At 46.3% G+C, this 16,861-nt stretch overlaps 1 protein-coding gene across 2 annotated transcripts in view; it reads left to right on the forward strand.

The window, feature by feature from the left end:
• The first annotated feature begins 8,965 nt into the window (after positions 1–8,965).
• GRAP (GRB2 related adaptor protein) overlaps positions 8,966–16,861 on the forward strand; it is a 143,426-nt gene continuing 135,530 nt past the window's right edge. The window contains exon 1 of one of the 2 annotated variants that reach the window (XM_068243513.1): positions 8,966–9,074. The gene's annotated coding sequence lies outside the window, so the exon portion shown is untranslated. Of the gene's footprint in view, positions 9,075–11,805; positions 11,824–16,861 lie in introns of those variants that run through there. The other variant, XM_068243514.1, reaches the window with a different exon arrangement.

Below are 16,861 nucleotides of genomic sequence, written 5' to 3' on the forward strand. Positions count from 1 at the left end.
CATGTTGGAAATAATTCATCTGGCAGGTGAATCTGCCAGAAAATTGTATGGTGTGTAGCTAGCCCGGGCATGGGCAAACTCGGCCCACCAGCTGTTACGGAATTACAAGTCCCACAATGCATTGCAGGAGTCTGACGGCCACAGTCATGACTCATAAAGACAAATGCATTGTGGGACTTGTAGTTCCATAACAGCTGGAGGGCCGAGTTTGCCCGTGCCTGAGCTAGCATAAGGGGTTCAAAGGGATCAAGAAGAGATTTGCAATCATTTTGCTTTAAAGCAGAATCGAAGAAAGAAAAAAACAAGAGTTGGGTCTTCTGTCAGCCCCCTGCAGCCCCCCTGTGCCCGCACATAGCTGGAATGATCCTTCTGTCCCCCTTCCTCTGACCACTCCCACCTAAGCTTACCAAAAAGACTATTGGGGGATGCTGAGGCTACTACCTTGTCTTGCGCACTACTTTATCTTAATCCTTCTCTGGTTAAAGCACAAGGCTACAAAGATAGAACGTTTAGTAACCACCAGCCTTCAGTCGTTTTTAACCTTATGCATCCAAGCGATTTTCACCTCCCATTCATTTGCCAATAACTTTATTACTACTTATCACAATAAATTGATCAATATCTTGTTTTTTCCGCCACCAATTAGTCTTTCTTTGGGTGGTACATTTTGTTAAGAATTATTTTTTTATAAATGCATTTTAACAGGAATATTAAGAAAAAAATGGAAAAAAAAAACATTATTTCTCAGTTCTCGGCCATTATAGCTTTAAAATAATACATGCTACCATAGTTAAAACCCACATATTTTATTTGCCCATTTGTCCCGGTTATTACACTATTTAAATGATGTCCTTATCACAATGTTTGGCGCCAATATTTTATTTGGAAATAAAGGTGCATTTTTTCAGTTTTGCGTCCATCACTATTTACAAGTTTATAATTAAAAATATAATAGTAATATACCCTCTTGACATGCATATTTAAAAAAAAGTCCAGATCCTTAGGTAAATATTTATGTTGTTTTGTTTTTTTATTGTAATTTCTTTTTTTATTAAACATTTTATTTGGGTATTTTTGGGACAATGTGGGAGGTAAACTGTAAATTTTAATGTAAGTCTATGCATATTTATTTAAAAAAAAATGTATGTAGATGTAGTTTTACTATTTGGCCACAAGATGGCCACAGTGAATATTTTTTTTTTTTTTTTGGTCCTGCAAGTGTAACAAGTACAAGTACGCTTTCAGGAAGTGCAGAAGGGACGTAACACTTAGAAAGATTGCAGCTTCTCATAGAAGCTGTCGGTCTTTCTAACAGGGACTTAGATCAATGAATGAGAACTGTGGTCCCATTCATTGATCTCCAGGCTAATGGGCGGCGGCACGGGAGCGTGCGGGCGATCGTCCGCGGGAGTGTGCAGCAGCGCGGCAGCAGCCTTTTGGAAGTAGCAGCTACGTCCAAAAGGCTTAAATGGTTAAAGGATACCCAAGGTGACATGAGGCATCATGAGATAGACATGTGTATGTACAGTGCCCAGCACACAAATAACTAGGCTGTGTTCCTTTTTTTTCTTTCTCTGCCTGAAAGAGTTAAAGGGACTCCGAGCACCTCTCATGGGCATACCTTTAAGACTCCGACTAGTACTGCAAAGTAGTTAAAGATGCATACCTTCTGTAGCTTGTGCTCTCCTCTTTCATTTGATGCCTGAATCGCTGTTCTACACCAAATAGTTTGATTTCAATTTAAATATTGCGGCTGCCATCTTGGCTATGTTATAACTTCCGGGTCAACCCTGTCTTCTCTGTTAGAGAAGTGTATCACTGAATAAAGCAGGAAGAGGAAGTGACACGCATGGCCATTGCAAAAGGCTCATCCAGAGGGGTCGTAGCACGACTTTGTTGGAAGTCGTCTGGCTTAAATGCATGCCCATGAGAGGTGCTCGGAGTCCCTTTAAACATCAGGTATGCAAGTGACAGTTTCTGTCCGGGTCAGGACTGGGTCAGACTATAGCAAAACCATCACTGATAAGTAATTGCAGCAATAAAACACTTTCCTGTCAGTAAATGGCTTCTGAGAGCAGGAAAGAGATAAAAAGGATCAATAGTTCATAGTTTTGAGCTCTGACATACTTCAATGAAGGTGTCACTGAGCAGAGACAATGAAACAGTAAAAACTTAAAATAACAGATTTAAGTATAAAATAAAACTGTGGGATATCTAAAAAAGTCATTTTTTTAGGCGAAGGAGGATAGATACAATTGTTTATCTCATCAGTTTATTTTCACCTCGAATGTCCTTTAAATGAAATAAGTATGGCAGCCTCCATATCCCTGTCACTTCAGGTTTCCTTTACAAAAGGAGTCAGGATGGCCTCTCTTAGCCGTAATGCAAGTCTTCTTACAGTAAACAATATGGGTAGCACAGCTTCTTAGAGTAAACTTTATTTGGCAGCACGGCGGCGTAGTGGTTAGCGCTCTCGCCTTGCAGCGTTGGGTCTCCGATTCAAATCCCAGCCAGGTCAACATCTGCAAGGAGTTTGTATGTTCTTCCCGTGTCTGTGTGGGCTTCCTCCAGGCACTCCGGTTTCCTCCCATGTCCGAAAAACATACAGATCAGTTAATTGGCTTCCCCCTTAATTGGCCCTAGACTATGATACATGCACTACACAATACATACATAGACATATAACTATGGTAGGACATTAGACTATGACTATGGCAGGATTAGAGTGTGAGCTCCTCTGAGGACAGTCAGTGACATGACTATGTACTCTGTAAAGTGCTGCAGAAGATGTCAGCGCTATATAAATACATAATAATAATATGGTAGGACATTAGACTATGACTATGGTAGGATTAGAGTGTGAGCTCCTCTGAGGACAGTCAGTGACATGACTATGTACTCTGTAATGTGCTGCAGAAGATGTCAGTGCTATATAAATATATAATAATAATATGGTAGGACATTAGACTTTGACTATGGTAGGATTAGAGTGTGAGCTCCTCTGAGGACAGTCAGTGACATGACTATGTACTCTGTAATGTGCTGCAGAAGATGTCAGTGCTGTATAAATACATAATAATAATATGCTAGGACATTATACTATGACTATGGCAGGATTAGAGTGTGAGCTCCTCTGAGGACAGTCAGTGACATGACTATGCACACTGTACAATGCTGCAGAAGATGTCAGTGCTATATAAATACATAATAATAATATGGTAGGACATTAGACTATGACTATGGTAGGATTAGAGTGTGAGCTCCTCTGAGGACAGTCAGTGACATGACTATGTACTCTGTAATGTGCTGCAGAAGATGTCAGTGCTATATAAATACATAATAATATGGTAGGGCATTAGACTATGACTATGGTAGGATTAGAGTGTGAGCTCCTCTGAGGACAGTCAGTGACATGACTATGTACTCTGTAATGTGCTGCAGAACATGTCAGTGCTATATAAATACATAATAATTATATGGTAGGACATTAGACTATGACTATGGCAGGATTAGAGTGTGAGCTCCTCTGAGGACAGTCAGTGACATGACTATGTACTCTGTAAAGTGCTGCAGAAGATGTCAGCGCTATATAAATACATAATAATATGGTAGGGCATTAGACTATGACTATGGTAGGATTAGAGTGTGAGCTCCTCTGAGGACAGTCAGTGACATGGCTATGTACTCAGTACAGTGCTGCAGGAGATGTCAGTGCTATATAAATACATAATAATAATATGATAGGACATTACACTATGACTATGGTAGGATTAGAGTGTGAGCTCCTCTGAGGACAGTCAGTGACATGACTATGTACTCTGTAATGTGCTGCAGAAGATGTCAGTGCTATATAAATACATAATGCTAGGACATTATACTATGACTATGGCAGGATTAGAGTGTGAGCTCCTCTGAGGACAGTCAGTGACATGACTATGCACACTGTACAATGCTGCAGAAGATGTCAGTGCTATATAAATACATAATAATAATATGGTAGGACATTAGACTATGACTATGGTAGGATTAGATTGTGAGCTCCTCTGGGGACAGTCAGTGACAGGACAATATACTCTGTACAGCGCTGCGTAATATGTCGGCGCTATATAAATAAAGAAAGAAAGAAAATGGGGCAACCAGGTTCCTTGTGCAAAGCATCTGTTTCCGATTTGTTTGTTTTTTTTCAGCTGGAAAAGATCTGTAGTACCTCCTAACAACCACTAGGTGGCACCGTTTGCTTGTGCTACAGAACCTATTTATAGAAAGGCAGGGAAGTGAGTCAGCCTCTCCTCAACACCTATAATAGACTTTGATGTTTTTATTTTTTGTGTTTGTTTTTTTGTTTTGTTTTGTTTTTTTCTCTTTTTCCTTCAGTGGGTAAATCCGAAACTGAGAAAATGAAGCCTGATATACAAGAATGCTGTTTTCTAAAGAAAATATGGAGATGTAAAGATGTAAAAGGTACAAAAGAGTGTGTGCACTAAACTGCGTTTCGCAGAATGACATGGTGTGCCAACGCATGATGAGTGACGTGTAATGGGGGCGTGGCATGTGTTGCAGTGCGATCTACCTTTATGCTGCTGTGTACATACAAAAAGGGCGCCAAAAATACCGGCTAGTTAACAGTGATCTGCAAACTTGGCTTTCCAGCTGTTAAGGAACTACAAGTCCCACAATGCATTTGCCTTTATGAATCATGACTGTGGCTGTCAGACTCCTGCAATGCAGTGTGGGACTTGTAGTTCCTTAACAGCTGGAGAGCCGAGTTTGCAGATCACTGGCCTAGTAGGATATTGGTAAATATACGGTTATTTTATAATTATGAGGTGCAAATTACGATAGTAAAATATTAATACCAATATTTTGCTACTGCTAAACCTAATCCTATTCTTACACAGAGCCCACCCTCTACCAATGCCTGACCCTAACCACCCCCCACCCCCCTGATGCACCCTTAGGCCCCTTTTGCACTTAATCAGTTGCTCTCAGTTATAACTGAAAGAAAACTGATTTTCAAAGTAATGCCCATGTTTCCCTATGGCACAGTTCACACTTAACTGAAGTCTTCTTCCCAATGCACTGCTATGGAAAAAACGCATACCAACCGCACTAACGTATACTAACGCACAGTGAGTATACGTTGTGGTTAGGGTTAGGCAGCACCTGGGCGGCGGTTAGTTTTAGGAAACACCAAGGGGAGTGGTTAGGGTTAGGCACCACCAGGGGGGAGGGTTCTGTGTGAGAGTGGGGTTGGGTTAAGCTGTATTGTTGAATTACGTAACGATATTTAACGTTAATATCTTTTTGTTATTTCTTGTCTGTATTTACAACGCTATTTATTGTTAACAAAGCTTGGCAACGATGTTTATCGTTATCAGATTTTGTTAATAACCAGCGCCATTTTGTTATCAACTCGGGCCCTTTTTTCACGGCGCCCTTTTTTCATGCACACAGGAATACATGCAAACCAGATCACGCAGCACAGTTTGAGTACAAGGTAATGCTTAGTCACTGGATGGAGCATGGAGATCACACAGCACAGTATGAGTACAAGGTAATGCTTAGTCACTGGATGGAGCATGGAGATCACACAGCGCAGTATGAGTACAAGGTAATGCTTAGTCACTGGATGGAGCATGGAGATCACACAGCACAGTATGAGTACAAGGTAATGCTTAGTCACTGGATGGGAGCATGGAGATCACACAGCACAGTATGAGTACAAGGTAATGCTTAGTCACTGGAGGGAGCATGGAGATCACACAGCACAGTATGAGTACAAGGTAATGCTTAGTCAGTCACTGGATGGGAGCATGGAGATCACACAGCACAGTATGAGTACAAGGTAATGCTTAGTCACTGGCTGGGGCATGGAGATAACACAGCACAGTATGAGTACAAGGTAATGCTTAGTCACTGGATGGAGCATGGAGATCACACAGCACAGTATGAGTACAAGGTAATGCTTAGTCACTGGATGGGGGCATGGAGATCACACAGCACAGTATGAGTACAAGGTAATGCTTAGTCACTGGATGGGGCATGGAGATCACACAGCACAGTATGAGTACAAGGTAATGCTTAGTCACTGGATGGGGGCATGGGGATCACACAGCACAGTATGAGTACAAGGTAATGCTTAGTCACTGGATGGGGCATGGAGATCACACAGCACAGTATGAGTACAAGGTAATGCTTAGTCACTGGATGGAGCAGGGAGATCACACAGCACAGTATGAGTACAAGGTAATGCTTAGTCACTGGATGGGAGCATGGAGATCACACAGCACAGTATGAGTACAAGGTAATGCTTAGTCACTGGATGGGAGCATGGAGATCACACAGCACAGTATGAGTACAAGGTAATGCTTAGTCACCGGATGGGAGCATGGAGATCACACAGCACAGTATGAGTACAAGGTAATGCTTAGTCACCGGATGGGAGCATGGAGATCACACAGCACAGTATGAGTACAAGGTAATGCTTAGTCACTGGATGGAGCATGGAGATCACACAGCACAGTATGAGTACAAGGTAATGCTTAGTCACTGGAGGGGAGCATGGAGATCACACAGCACAGTATGAGTACAAGGTAATGCTTAGTCACTGGAGGGGAGCATGGAGATCACACAGCACAGTATGAGTACAAGGTAATGCTTAGTCACTGGATGGAGCATGGAGATCACACAGCACAGTATGAGTACAAGGTAATGCTTAGTCACTGGAGGGGAGCATGGAGATCACACAGCACAGTATGAGTACAAGGTAATGCTTAGTCACTGGATGGGAGCATGGAGATCACACAGCACAGTATGAGTACCAGGTAATGCTTAGTCACTGGATGGAGCATGGAGATCACACAGCACAGTATGAGTACAAGGTAATGCTTAGTCACTGGAGGGGAGCATGGAGATCACACAGCACAGTATGAGTACAAGGTAATGCTTAGTCACTGGAGGGGAGCATGGAGATCACACAGCACAGTATGAGTACCAGGTAATGCTTAGTCACTGGATGGAGCATGGAGATCACACAGCACAGTATGAGTACAAGGTAATGCTTAGTCACTGGATGGAGCATGGAGATCACACAGCACAGTATGAGTACAAGGTAATGCTTAGTCACTGGAGGGGAGCATGGAGATCACACAGCACAGTATGAGTACAAGGTAATGCTTAGTCACTGGATGGAGCATGGAGATCACACAGTACAGTATGAGTACAAGGTAATGCTTAGTCACTGGATGCAGCATGGAGATCACACAGCACAGTATGAGTACAAGGTAATGCTTAGTCACTGGAGGGGAGCATGGAGATCACGCAGCACAGTATGAGTACAAGGTAATGCTTAGTCACTGGATGGAGCATGGAGATTAGGCAAGTCGAGTTCACTCTGATCCATAGGATGGGTGTACAGTAATGGAGGTGCATGATCAGGTAGGAGACACAAGCAGGAGGACCCTGGCAAATGCTTACAATCTATGGGGGAGAGGTAGGGACATGAAAGGTAGGGGAACAGAGTACAACTGCAGGTTTAGAGCACTAGTGAGGGGTAGGGGGTAGGCCAGAGTGAAAAGGTGAGTTTTGACGGCCTTCTTTAAGATGTTGAAGGAGGGGGATGCCCTAATGGGGGGAGGTAGGGAGTTCCATAGTGTTGGAGCAGCTCTTGAGAAGTCCTGGAGGCGTGCATGGGACTGGGTGATGGGGGGGGGGGCGGTTAGGTGAAGTTCATTGGAAGAGCGGAGTGAGCGGCTAGGTGTGTACCTCTGAGTAAGATCAGAAATGTAGGTTGGGCAGGTTTTGTGGAAAGATTTGTAGGTCAGACACAATATCTTGAATCTGATTCTGGACTGGATAGGAAGCCAGTGGAGGGATTCAAGGAGGGGATCCGCTGTGGTGGAGCGATGGGAGGAGTGGATAAGTCTGGCTGCTGCATTCATGATGGACTACAGCGGGGCTATTCGGGTCATAGGGAGGCCAGACAGAAAGGCATTGCAGTAGTCAAGGCGGGAAATTATGAGGACATGGATGAGGAGTTTGGTGGTGGCAGAGGTCAGGAAAGGTCGGATCTCGCAGATGTTATGGAGGTGGAAGTTGCAGGACTTCCTGAGGTTCTGCCGCCCTTCTGCTTTTTCCGCCCAAGACCTTGGCCTTATCTGGCTTTCCTAGAAATGCAGCCCCACTGACTACCGTCAGTTAGGAGCCAAAAGAGACCCTTGTGCACAGGAGGGGGTAGGGCCACACTCACCTTTGCTAAAAAAAAAAATTGCATGTAGAAGCCTCCCAAAGTCATGGAGTTTTAAAGGGAACTTGAGATGGGCGAATAAAGACAAAATATACATACCTGGGGCTTCCTCTAGCTCCCACACCATCCTCTTCCGACTCCCTGTTCGCCCGAAATTGAAAGTCCTCTGCTCCGGGGCCAGCTGTACATTCACAGCCTGGCCGTGCACGCGCTCCCGCTGCCTGGAGCATTCTGCACCTGCGCCAACTGGCCCCGACTGGAGGATTTTCTGGGATCAGTTGCGGGTGAATGAGAAGGTGACTGAGGACGACGACTAGGGAGCGATCAGGCTGGAGGGGGCTGGAGGAAGCCCCAGGTAAGTATACATTTTTAAAGGGCCTCCATCTCAGGTACACTTTAAGAAGAAACTGAGACCTGCATGAAGCCGCTGCAGCAATAGCTTCAGGTTCATCAATCAAACATGTATAAAGAGTGGCAGGCTTAAGATATCAGCCTGATCCTTGATGAGCTATTCCGTCCCATTTCTGAGAGCAGAGCTACACTTTAACACAAAGAAACTGCGAGGGAGGATGCAACCAATGATGGTTTTCAAGGCTGTGTGGGGCGCCACATGTGTCGTTTATCCTGTGTTGTCATAAGGCCTTGCATTTTGGCAGTCTCTCTTTTACAGTCACATCCTGTTTGTCTTCGTCTAAAAAAAAAAAAGGTTAAGATCTGCAGACAACATCTCTTCCTTTACCAGATCAGCAAAGCAGAGAAGAAGTGTGAGAGAAGGGCAGAAACTCGACAGAGGTGACCACAGCAGAGGAGGCCCAGGAGGGCACTGGAGGTGAGATGAGTGCAGGGCTGCTGGGTAGGTTCTCAGGCCATTGCCTCAGGTGTCTGATGGTGATACTGACTGAGAATGGTCCATAGAGGAGGAGGCCCAGGAGGACACTGGAGGTGAGATGTGTGCAGGGCTGCTGGGGATGTTCTCAGGCCATTGTCTCAGGTGTCTGATGGTGATACTGACTGAGAATGGTCCATAGAGGAGGAGGCCCAGGAGGACACTGGAGGTGAGATGTGTGCAGGGCTGCTGGGGATGTTCTCAGGCCATTGTTAGAGATGGGCCGAACGGTTCGCCGGCGAACGGTTCCCGGCGAACTTCGGTGGTTCGCGTTCGCCTCCCGCAGGCGAACGTTTCCGGAAGTTCGGTTCGCCCCACAATGCACTATGAGGGTCAACTTTGACCCTCTGCATCACAGTCAGCAGGCCCAGTGTAGCCAATTAGGCTACACTAGCCCCTGGAGCCCCACCCCCCTTATATAAGGCAGGCAGCGGCGGCCATTACGGCCACTCGTGTGCCTGCATTAGAGAGAGTAGGGCGAGCTGCTGTCTGTCTCTCATAGGGAAAGATTAGTTAGGCTTAGCTTTTCCTGGCTGCATACCTGTTCAGTGATCCTGCCACTGCATACCTGTTCTGTGAACCCACCCACCACTGCATACCTGTTCAGTGATCCTGCCACTGCATACCTGTTCTGTGAACCCACCCACCACTGCATACCTGTTCAGTGATCCTGCCACTGCATACCTGTTCTGTGAACCCACCCACCACTGCATACCTGTTCAGTGATCCTGCCACTGCATACCTGTTCTGTGAACCCACCCACCACTGCATACCTGTTCAGTGATCCTGCCACTGCATACCTGTTCTGTGAACCCACCCACCACTGCATACCTGTTCAGTGATCCTGCCACTGCATACCTGTTCTGTGAACCCACCCACCACTGCATACCTGTTTAGTGATCCTGCCACTGCATACCTGTTCTGTGAACCCACCCACCACTGCATACCTGTTCAGTGATCCTGCCACTGCATACCTGTTCTGTGAACCCACCCACCACTGCATACCTGTTCAGTGATCCTGCCACTGCATACCTGTTCTGTGAACCCACCCACCACTGCATACCTGTTCAGTGATCCTGCCACTGCATACCTGTTCTGTGAACCCACCCACCACTGCATACCTGTTCAGTAATCCTGCCACTGCATACCTGTTCTGTGAACCCACCCACCACTGCATACCTGTTCAGTGATCCTGCCACTGCATACCTGTTCTGTGAACCCACCACTGCATACCTGTTCTGTGAACCCACCACTGCACACCTGTTCTGTTCAGTGGACCCGCCACTGCATACCTGTTCTGTTCAGTGGACCCGCCACTGCATACCTGTTCTGTTCAGTGAACCCGCCACTGTATACCTGTTCTGTTCAGTGAACCCGCCACTGCATACCTGTTCTGTTCAGTGAACCCGCCACTGTATACCTGCTCTGTTCAGTGAACCCGCCACTGCATACCTGTTCTGTTCAGTGAACAGTTTGGTGTGTCAGTGTGAAGCAGTACCTTAATTACACTCCCTGTTTGATGTATACACATGCAAGATGTTTTAAAGCACTTTAGGCCTGTCATTTAGCATTCAATATGATTTCTGCCCTTAAAACGCTGCTTTGCGTCAAATCCAGATTTTTCCTGGGGACTTTTGGCGTGTATCCCACTCCGCCATGCCCCCCTCCAGGTGTTAGGCCCCTTGAAACATCTTTTCCATCACTTTTGTGGCCAGCATAATTATTTTTTTTTTTTCAAAGTTCGCATCCCCATTGAAGTCTATTGCGGTTCACGAACTTTAACGCGAGGTGAGATGTGTGCAAGGCTGCTGGGAATGTTCTCAGGTCATTGCCGCAGGTGTCTGATGGTGATACTGACTGAGAATGGTCCTTAGAGGAGGAGACCCAGGAGGGCACTGGAGGTGAGATGTGTGCAAGGCTGCTGGGAATGTTCTCAGGTCATTGCCGCAGGTGTCTGATGGTGATACTGACTGAGAATGGTCCTTAGAGGAGGAGACCCAGGAGGACACTGGAGGTGAGATGTGTGCAAGGCTGCTGGGAATGTTCTCAGGTCATTGCCGCAGGTGTCTGATGGTGATACTGACTGAGAATGGTCCTTAGAGGAGGAGACCCAGGAGGGCACTGGAGGTGAGATGTGTGCAAGGCTGCTGGAAATGTTCTCAGGTCATTGCCGCAGGTGTCTGATGGTGATACTGACTGAGAATGGTCCATAGAGGAGGAGACCCAGGAGGACACTGGAGGTGAGATGTGTGCAAGGCTGATGGGAATGTTCTCAGGTCATTGCCGCAGGTGTCTGATGGTGATACTGACTGAGAATGGTCCTTAGAGGAGGAGACCCAGGAGGGCACTGGAGGTGGGATGTGTGCAGGGCTGCTGGGAATGTTCTCAGACCTTTGCCGCAGGTGTCTGATGGTGATACTGACTGAGAATGGTCCATAGAGGAGGAGACCCAGGAGGATACTGGAGGTGAGATGTGTGCAGGGCTGCTGGGGATGTTCTCAGGTTATTGCCGCAGGTGTCTGATGGTGATACTGACTGAGAATGGTCCATAGAGGAGGAGACCCAGGAGGACACTGGAGGTGAGATGTGTGCAAGGCTGCTGGGAATGTTCTCAGGTCATTGCCGCAGGTGTCTGATGGTGATACTGACTGAGAATGGTCCATAGAGGAGGAGACCCAGGAGGGCACTGGAGGTGGGATGTGTGCAGGGCTGCTGGGAATGTTCTCAGACCTTTGCCGCAGGTGTCTGATGGTGATACTGACTGAGAATGGTCCATAGAGGAGGAGACCCAGGAGGATACTGGAGGTGAGATGTGTGCAGGGCTGCTGGGGATTCTCTCAGGCCATTGCCGCAGGTGTCTGATGGTGATACTGACTGAGAATGGTCCATAGGGGAGGAGACCCAGGAGGATACTGGAGGTAAGATGTGTGCAGGGCTGCTGGGAATGTTCTCAGACCTTTGCCGCAGGTGTCTGATGGTGATACTGACTGAGAATGGTCCATAGAGGAGGAGACCCAGGAGGACACTGGAGGTGGGATGTGTGCAGGGCTGCTGGGAATGTTCTCAGGTCATTGCCGCAGGTGTCTGATGGTGATACTGACTGAGAATGGTCCATAGAGGAGGAGACCCAGGAGGACACTGGAGGTGAGATGTGTGCAGGGCTGCTGGGAATGTTCTCAGACCTTTTCCGCAGGTGTCTGATGGTGATACTGACTGAGAATGGTCCATAGAGGAGGAGACCCAGGAGGATACTGGAGGTGAGATGTGTGCAGGGCTGCTGGGAATGTTCTCAGGTCATTGACGGAGGTGAGATGTGTGCAGGGCTGCTGGGAATGTTCTCAGGTCATTGACGGAGGTGAGATGTGTGCAGGGCTGCTGGGGATGTTCTCAGGTCATTGCTAAAGGTGTCTGATGGTGATACTGACTGAGAATGGTCCTTAGAGGAGGAGACCCAGGAGGACACTGGAGGTGAGATGTGTGTAGGGCTGCTGGGGATGTTCTCAGGCCATTACCGCTAGTGCCTGATAGTGATACTGACTGAGAATGGTCCATAGAGGAGGAGACCCAGGAGGACACTGGAGGTGAGATGTGTGCAGGGCTGCAGGGGATGTGCTCAGGCCATTGTCTCAGGTGTGTGATGGTGATACTTACTGAGAATGGTCCATAGATGAGGAGACTCAGGACTTAGGAGGACACTGGAACCAATTCCTGTTCCCTTTGACACAGTTTCTTATTCAGTCCTTAGACACTGTGGGTCTTCTGAAGGCATCCAGCAGCGTAGAAAAAGTAACCTTTTGTCCATACACATTACGATTTTGATTGTATGTAAAATTGATACAATCCACCATCTTGTTCAGAGATCGAGAAAGCTGCCACCACTTCTCATAAGTGTGAAAAAGATGCTATGCTAACTCTAGCTAGTCCTGTAGGAAAAAAGTTTAATTCAACAACAAGACTAGACATAAAAATATATATTCGTAAAACCAGGCCCGGATTTACATCACAGGAGCCTATAGGCACAGATGTCCTGGCACCCTAGACTCCGCCCTTCATGCATCCAGGCCTGGATTTACATCACAGGAGCCTATAGGCACAGATGCCTGGCACCCTAGACTCCGCCTCCATGCATGCAGGCCCGGATTTACATCACAGGAGCTTATAGGCACAGATGTCCTGGCACCTTAGACTCCGCCCTCCAGGAACCTGCAAACCACAGCTGAAACGCACCGCAAGTGTGCTGGCTGGCCCAGCTGTCACTTCTCACCCATCATAGGTAGCTACAGGTGTCCCTTAGTATTAGGTAGCCAGAGGTACCCTCAGTATTAAGTAGCTAGTGGTGCCCCCGTCTGAAGGGCGATTTCATCAGTGGAATGCCGAGAGCCACGTGACTAAACTCTAATTTATCCTCCACTCAGGACACTGCATAGGGAAGGAGGGAGGCGGCTAGGGGAGGGGAGGCGGCTAGGGGAGGGGAGGCGGCTAGGGGAGGGGAGTCAGCCACCTCTCTATCGTCAGGCGCCTGTAGGCACGTGCCTACACTGCCTTATGGTAAATCTGGCCCTGAATGAAACCATTATGGTAACATTCTCTCCGAAAGGCAGGATTCTTTGCACGGGATATTCAGAACAAGCGCCTAGACTGAAATGGATTAACCATTTATTTCATAATGAAATTGTGCAAAAACATAAGGATGTCAAAAACATCTAGCATTGAAGTGAGATATGTATAGTAAAATATTGGGAATTACTGTAGAAACGAAAACTGAATAAAGTCTGAGCAGTCTATGGAATTATTGTGTCCATAGTTCAAGTAGTCATTTGAAATATGGCTTATTGGTTTTTTGAATGTTTAAGATCTATGCACTTTCTTGAATCATTCATGTACATTTCAGATATATACAATCTCCACTATCCATGTACCCAGCGTCTTTTGATATATCGTGTATTCTTTTATTTCTGTCTTTGTTTCTTAGTTTATCTCCAATACTGATTGCCTGATGAAGCGGGCTCTTGACCCGTGAAACGCGTTGCATGCCTGGAGAGTTTATAATAAATTTTATTATTTATGTATAACGACTCATTGGCTGGTCATTATATACTTGAGGGTGGTAACCACCAAACCCCCTCCTTTTAAACGGATTTTAAATCATTTTATTCTAATTTGGCGCCTCTGTTACTATCGGTTATCTTTGGATCTAGTCCACCCCTGGTGGAGGGGTACATCCCCATTTCTGTCTACAGAGAGCGACTTCTTAAATACCTGAGTGGGGTCAGGTCATAATTCTCCCCACCTGCACATCCAGTGGTTGCCTTTGTGGTAACCCAGACTTGTGAGTATAATACTCGTAATTGTTTTGTCATAATTCCTTTACGTGACATACTACACTATATTGGGCTCTCGGTTTTTCATTTTTTGTATTCTTCTAGGCAAATGTTTGTGATTTCATGGAGGCAGCCATCTTTTTGGTTGAAAGGAGGTGACAAGGAGCAGGAGACAGTACCAACTGTCCTGTGTCCTGATCACCCCCTCCCAGCTGCGCACGCTAGGCTTCAGATCTCAAATTCAAAATGTGCAGCTAAAAATGAGGCTTGGGTAAGAGAAACAAAGTTCTGATGCTGTGAAACTGGTAAAGAAACACCGAGCCTTTTCAGTGCTGCTGAGTAGATTTTTAGTCTGGAGGATCACTTTAAATGCCTGCTTCAGAATTGTAGGAGTCAGCTGTGTTGTGCCAAGTTGTACCTCCAGCTGTAGACATTCCTTCAATACTCATAGTATGTCTCTCTTTTGTGGGCGTGGACAGAGTGTAGGAAAGTAAAGCACAGATGGATTAAAGAGAAACCCCGACCAAGAATTGAACTTCATCCCAATCAGTAGTCCTTTTACATGAGAAATCTATTCCTTTTCACAAACAGACCATCAGGGGGCGCTGTAAGGCTGATATTGTGGTGAAACCCCTCCCACAAGAAACTCTGAGGACCGTGGTACTCCTGGCAGTTTCCTGTCTGTGAACCTTGTTGCATTGTGGGAAATAGCTGTTTACAGCTGTTTCCAACTGCCAAAAAAGCATGCAGCAGCTACATCACCTGCCAGCAGTAAAAATGTCACCATGTGATAAATATCAGAATGTAAATCAGGGAGAGGAAAGAGTTTACAATGGGCAAAGACTGACTAAATCATTTATACATATTATTATTGTATATATTATTGTAAAAATGAAGCACTTTTTTATTACATTATTTTCACTGGAGTTCCTCTTTAAGATGTAATGGAGCCCTAGGCAAGGGGGTAGATTTGTGTCCCCGTGGTGGTCTTTTTGGCAAGCTGAAGTGGAGAGAGGTCAGAGAAGGTGACAGGTGGGCCCCTAGTCACCCACTAGGCCCCAGGCACCTGCATAGGTTGCCCGGTGGATGATCCTGCTCTGACATGAAGGTACGCACAGCATAGGCATATATCCGCACACTACCTGAGACAGCTCAGCTTCAGCATTCTATTAATGTGGAGAAATGATGGATGTATCTACTTGGGGTACTTTGCCAACAAAAGGGTTACAGCTTCCGAAATCCTCAGAGGAGCGACGCGACCTTTATAAACTCTTCTGGCTTTCTCGGGGCATCAGAACAGCAGAATACAGGCGTACCCTTAATCACAGTTATTACGCGCTTCTCTTTCATTATACAGCACTCTGCAGTTTCCACCGTGCCCACGAGTGAGCGAATATTCAAATCCTGCGTGTTGCTATGTGACAGCTGCGCGGTGATGTCACGCTGCTGGCTTTATATCAATGTCACATGAATACTTCCTGCTGCATACACAGTGGAAACCCCGACACTGAAATACGCAGCACATCTTTCTGAGGCACGAGGAGAAATCTTTTTGGATTTTTTTTGTTTTCTGGGCAAATCTGCCGACATGATTGTTTTTTAGTCAAATCTGACACACAATTGAACGTGTTTTCTGGGCAAATCTGTTCACATCACGTGTATTTTCTTGAGAAAACCTGCACAATTATGTGAATTTTCTGGGGAAAGGGTCTCCAAAACTTGGGCCCACTGTCTTTGCTTTGCACTTTTAAATTACAGTTAGCCCCGCCCTCATCCGGTCGTGACCACGCCCATTTTTATAACTGCACCCATTTTTTTACCACGGCGCCGAGGGTTATCAGCTACCCCAGAAGTTGGTCCAGCACCTGCATAGCAACTCCCCTCCACCCCCCACAAAAAAAAAATTGCTCTGTTTTTTAAGGGGAAAAACACCTTCAAGGTGAAGAGGTTAAAGTTTTTTGAATGAACCCAATCAGAGGGCATATGCTCTGTACTCTCCATACTCACCACACACCCTCTTGGGTCACTCTCCTGAATGGCTGTGTACTGCAGCCTCGGCCAGGTTTGTTCTGAACGTTCAGAGATATTTGTAGCCACGCATTCCCAGGACACCCCTGTGTACAGGCTTTTAAGAATTCAACAAACTGCGCCTGGGGCAAGATACCCGCTTGCCCCCCCCCCTAGATCCTTCTCTGTGTACAGCTGTGGGGGAGGGCACATGAGGAAACCACGCAGGTGGACAGATCATGCGCCCTTTACAGAAGAATGAGGCAAAGCTGCAAGACAGGGGGGAGTCTGGCAAAACTGAGGGGCAACAGAGTTCATTATTGGGGCATTGAGGAAGTGCCAAGTATAGCCAGCTTAACATTCTAAATCTAATTTAGGAAATTATGAAAAGGGGGAAGGAGG

The sequence above is a fragment of the Hyperolius riggenbachi genome, chromosome 7 (assembly GCF_040937935.1).
Source record: "Hyperolius riggenbachi isolate aHypRig1 chromosome 7, aHypRig1.pri, whole genome shotgun sequence".
Taxonomy (NCBI): Eukaryota; Metazoa; Chordata; class Amphibia; order Anura; family Hyperoliidae; genus Hyperolius; species Hyperolius riggenbachi.